Raw genomic sequence first — 5707 nt, 5'->3', positions numbered from 1 at the left:
TACATTATTCAAACGTGTTGGAAAAGGGATTATTATTCCGGTTGAAATTACCCAGGTAACACACGGATGCTGGGTTTGATGGGCATTCATCAAACACATGGTCTTCACCACAATAAACACACAAAAGCTTAGCTGATTTCATCTTTTGAACTGTAGTGGGCTTCTTCATTGTTTTGATCATATTAGGCAAAGAAGATACCTGGGCTGTTAACCAAGTGGTTGCTTATAGCTCCATAGTACCAACAACTCTCTTGCATGTCCCAACTCTTGTGGTAGGATGTTGATAATTATTGTTGTCAATCTTTTCCAAAATTTTATATGCTTCATTATAAGATTTATCTAACAAAGTACCATTGGCAAAAGCTTCAACTACCATCCTCGTATTTGCATTCAGCCCATTATAGAATATCTCCATATGAGTTTAGTGTTGAAATCCATGCATTAGAAATTTCCAAATTAAGTCTTTAAATCACTCCCAAACTTTATATAGTGTTTCATCTTTCGATTGTCGAATAGGTGTGATGTCATTTCTAAGCTTGGCATTCATATTTGGGGGATTATACCGTAGAATCTCTGGCAAAGATCATTCCATGATGTCATTGTTTCTGACGGAAAAATATTCAGCCATGCTCTTGCCCAATCTCTTAAAGAATATGGAAACAGTTTACGTCGTAAAGCGTCTTCAGGAACACCCTGCTGTCTAAACAAGTCACAGACCTCTAGAAAAATACATAAATGCAGTATTGGATCTTCAATGGGTCATCTACTAAACTATTCTACTATTTGTAACATTTAAAACATTGTGACACCCCAAACCAATCAGGACGGACCAACCCAAATTTGAAGCTTTACATTAGCCACCGGAGAGACTCTCCAGCTAATGACTGCCCGACGCACACCCCAACCTTCTAACACCTCATTTATGACTAATTAACTATCATTTATTAATGCAGAAGCAATTTGTGAACCATTTTTATTCTTTTTTTTATGTATTTAAACAACCTAAGGTTAAATTATCCCAGTTTTATTTCTAAATAGTTACCGACCTTCTTTTAGTCAAATTATGCAAGCATTAAAAATTTCAGGTTAATTTGAGTTCATTTTGTATGTCTAATTCAAGTTTTATTATTAGTGACTAAATCATAACTTTTACAAACTTTTAATGCATTTTCCAAATTAAAAATTAAGAGTGTTTCTACCAAATATTAATAGTTTCAAGTCTAATCCTAAAATACTACCAAGTTTCCCTATCATTAAAGGCTTCAACTAATCAAATCAAGTTTTAGGACTAAATTATAAATTAAGCAAATTAGAATATTAGATTACAAAAATAAAAAATTAGACCCCCAAAACCCACATGCCCATGTGAAAAGATGTGCAAACCAGTGCATCTATTTTGTCAAAAATTCGTTTTAATTTCCAATAAATTCATTTTAATTTCCCAATTTTACATATTTTACTTACCTATTAAAGTTGAAATAGGTACAATTAATTACCATAAACATTCACACATCTCCAATTTAATATATTTACAACATATATGCAACAATTAATTAAAATTTAACACCCAATTACATGCTTAGCAAACACCAATGAATTCACATAAGCTACATACCTTAGTCGCAAGCAATCCACTCCATGGTAAGCTTCAATTAAACATTTTTAGTATAAAATACATGCTTTATACACTGTGTTATCAACCACCGTACGAACACTCATCAACATACCATAAAGCAAACCTCAATTAAACATAAAACGATGTATTGAGGCAATTATAAAAGTTCCAAAATTAAAGTCCAAAATTTAATGTCCAATGTCCATTACAAGTAAAATAAAACTAGTTCCAAAAACATTACAATGCCCCTAGATAGCTCTAAAGTAAATTTCTTAAGCCATTGCCAAGCCTTATTCTTGGATCACCCTTACACTCACTTTTTGACTCCTTATGCCCGAAAATTTTCTACACGAAATGTGAGGTTATGAACTTAAAAAGCTCAGTGAATGATAGTAAAAAATCAAGTAATTTGCACCCAATCATGCATAAATCAAAGCAATTAAGGATTAAATTTTCAGTCACAACATGTTAACATTTCACTGTAACATCACATGTTACTTCAAGAATTAAGAATCGGTTTTTCCATGGCATGTAAAATCATCTTTTAACACATAAACATTCAATTATATTAACTCAATCAATCAATTATATTGGCATCATATATCCATGGCAATAAGTAAACGTGCGATCAAACATTGGATAAACAGATCTCTGAACTCCCACAAATCAAATACAGTCCTTCAATTAAGCTAGCCAAAGCCACATGCTCCCTTATAGTGCCTCAAATATCCCAATTAGTGGAGAATCAAGCACAACACTTCATTATCTACTCTAAAAAAATTAGTCCACCAAGAGCCATATGCTCACAATATAACAAATAATGGTGAATACTCACAAATCCTATGGCATGCCAACTATATCCAATGGGTCCACCATGCAACGTTACCAATACAATCATACATACAAGGCATAAATTTTTTTGTTTAATCATTTAATTTAGGATGTTAAAATGCAAGTAAAATCATGTTGCTAAGTAATTTTAACATCAATAAAATTAAGCATAGCAAATATCATTTTCCCAATATTCATATACCAATTAGAAGACATTTATCAAATGTTTAACAAATCAGCAATTCATGTTCCAAATATCAATTTATTCCATACAATTTAATCATGCTAAAAGCATAATATACAACTTACCAAACCAATTGCCATTTTTCCCTTATATAAAATAACACTTATTTTTGCAAATCCAACCATCCAATATGCAATTCAGTCATTAATAACACCAATTAAACATTTAATTTAATTAGGCCAATTTACCAAATTTTCCTTAATATCACTCACCTCCACACTTAGCTATTTAAGCAAAAATGCGTTCAAACAAGCAAGTTTGAGCTTCAATTCTAATTTGTACGTTTCTCCTCTTGATGTGGAGCTTTAACAGTGACATAATATGCACTACAAACTATCAATAGCAACAAGAAACATGAAATTTGATAAAGTATATGAATCTAAATCATTGTTCTAAACTACCTTACCAATGTTGCACAACTAAGCCAAAATATGGAATTCCTCAGTTGAACTCCCTTTTCAGCACCTCAAACCACTTTTAATCTTCATTACTACTCCAATAACATGTATTCTAAGTGTTAATTTCATCATTTAATCAGTTCCATAATTTTCTAGAAAAATCATCCATGTTATTGATCAAATTCGAATTTTTCAAAATTGATAACGTGTTTGATCTTTTGGTTTAAGATTAAAAACCTCTGACTGGACCTATTTTGAGCTCCGAGATCCATAAATATTTGGATTCAACTTAAAATTAAAGATCCACCATTGTCGACCCTCAAGTTCAAGAAAGAAGAAACTAAAGTTAAAAATTCATTATAATCACTTTAATTAACAAATTATGATTGAAATAAACTTAAAAACTAGTTTAGAGACAAATAATTGATTTGGAAGTTTGAATCAAAATGCTTTAAGAAATTCGAATGACTTTTTGCCCAACTTTGAAAATTATTCCGAGAGATTTTAGAGAGAATTTTGGGTGAGAAAACATTTAGATCTATTCTCTAATACTTGGTTTATGAAAACAAACAAAAAAATGAGAGAAAAAGTTCTCAATTCTGGTGAAAAATGAATGAAAAGTGAGGTAGTTGCAGAGTTTTTAAAATTGAAAACCCCCACCTGATTTCAAATTTTGGGGAATTTGCCATCAGGCCACTAGATTAGGGGTGTTACAAAAAATCAACTGGTTAGACTTACACTTCATCTTAAAAGCTTAAACTTTCATATGTATGTAGAACCTGTAAAATGGTTCTGAAGGCTCGCAACCTTATTTACCTATTCTTACTCACACAGAAAGGCTGAGAACCTTACCAGCTTGTTGGTTTCCCTACTTTTTCATCTCCATCCTTATGAAGCCTGCTCCGCGAAAAACCTTCCATGTTTATTCCCTCTTCAAGCTACTAAAGAACCCTCTTCAAGCTACTAAAGAACATTAAGAAAAGAAAATGAAACAAATTTGGAAAGAAAAATCATCCTTGGGAACCCATTTCTAACTATTTATAACCTTTCCCACATTATTACCAATATTATGAGAATCATCCATTCCTAATCATTTGTCCCCCACTAAGGAATTAGCTAGTTCCATTCTAACCAAACCAATTTTGGTTCTCAACCATGTCCAATTTAATTTTTAGCTTTTTCGTTTCTTTCAGTAGAGGTCACCAACTTGCAGTCTCTTTTACTTTAGTCCTCCAATTATTTCAAGTTTTTATGTTAATTAGAAATTGGGTGTTACATAAAGTACGGGTTATATCATATATTCCCTAAATAATTGGCCTCCCCATGACTGTTCTAGTTAGGTCCTCCCCAAGTGGTGCCTTCACACTCATTTCTTGCAATTAACTGAGTTAGAAGAGGCTAATTAGGGACTTGCGTTTCTTCCGAACTCCTCTCAAGTTGATTGAGCCTTTTGAATACTTCTTGGTACTTATCCTCATTTCTGACCGTATTCACAGTAGATTGCTTGGCTCAATATGTGAACCATTCAACCGACCACATATAGGAGTTTATTAACATATCATCGATAAGCTATAAACCTTCTAAATATGTCTTTAACATGAATGCCCCTGTGGATGCTCCGTTAAGAATAGAAGGAAAGTTTCCATCTAGCCCATTATAAAAACCTTGAAGCTATAACCAATCTTGCAGGCCACGGTATGGACATATACGAAGTATGAGTTTAAAGCACTTCCACAGCTCATATAACAATTCCCCCTCAAGTTGATCAAAATTAGTGATGCTCATCCTCAGATTTATTATCTTGATCAGAAGAAAATACTTGGCTAGGAACCGAATTTTCAACTCATCCTACATATTGATTGAGTCAATCGTTTGTCAATCTATCCACAAAAAAACATCATCAATTAATGAGAAAGAGAATAACCAAAGACGTATGGCTTCACCGATTACCCCAAGCACTTGAGATGCTAGTTAGGATCATCGTTTATCGATCCCCGAAATTGGATAATCGTTTGTATCATTTGGATCATTATAAGGTTTGATTTCGAAGTTGTTAGCATTAATCATCGAGAGATTAATGCTTCCTCGAACAACCTCTAAGTTGGGCATAGCATAGTCCCTCAAAGTTTTCTATTACATCAGTCAGTTGTTCTCTAAGTGGAGGTTGGGCATCCCTTAGATGTTGAACTCTTCTCGTGTGTGTAAGAATTTGTTTTTATTACCGGTCTTAGTCATACACTACTCTTACGAGCTATAAATTTATCTTTAGAAAAAAAAACAAAAAGAAAAGTCGTCTCTATAAATTTATCTTTCGCTAACTATCACTCTAAAAAAAATGCACAAAACTAAAAGTAGCTCAATCTAGCACAGACTCCTCGGTGATGGCGCCAACAACTTAACTGCCTCTCGTCGTCCTCGTGAACAATGAGAGAAATCAACACTAAAAACAAAAATTAATTAATAAATACGTGCAGTGTTTGCAAGTGTGATAGGTCAATTGTAATATAATTGTACAACGAGGTACGAAATACTCTAGGGATTGAACTCAATGAGTCGACGATTGAACCGATTCTGGCTACAAGCATGCACGATAAAGGACTAATCACTCAATCCTATATA

The 5707-nt window shown here is 33.1% G+C and overlaps 1 non-coding gene across 1 annotated transcript; it reads left to right on the top strand.

The window, feature by feature from the left end:
- Window positions 1–431: 431 nt before the first annotated feature.
- LOC121210176 (small nucleolar RNA R71) lies at window positions 432–538 on the top strand. Its single transcript, XR_005905304.1, has one exon. It is a non-coding gene; the product is annotated as a small nucleolar RNA R71 (small nucleolar RNA).
- The last annotated feature ends 5169 nt before the right edge of the window (window positions 539–5707 follow it).

This window comes from Gossypium hirsutum, chromosome A11 (genome assembly GCF_007990345.1).
Source record: "Gossypium hirsutum isolate 1008001.06 chromosome A11, Gossypium_hirsutum_v2.1, whole genome shotgun sequence".
Lineage (NCBI taxonomy): Eukaryota > Viridiplantae > Streptophyta > Magnoliopsida > Malvales > Malvaceae > Gossypium > Gossypium hirsutum.
Note: the sequence above shows the minus strand (reverse complement) of the source record. Positions and strands in the feature narration are given on the sequence as shown.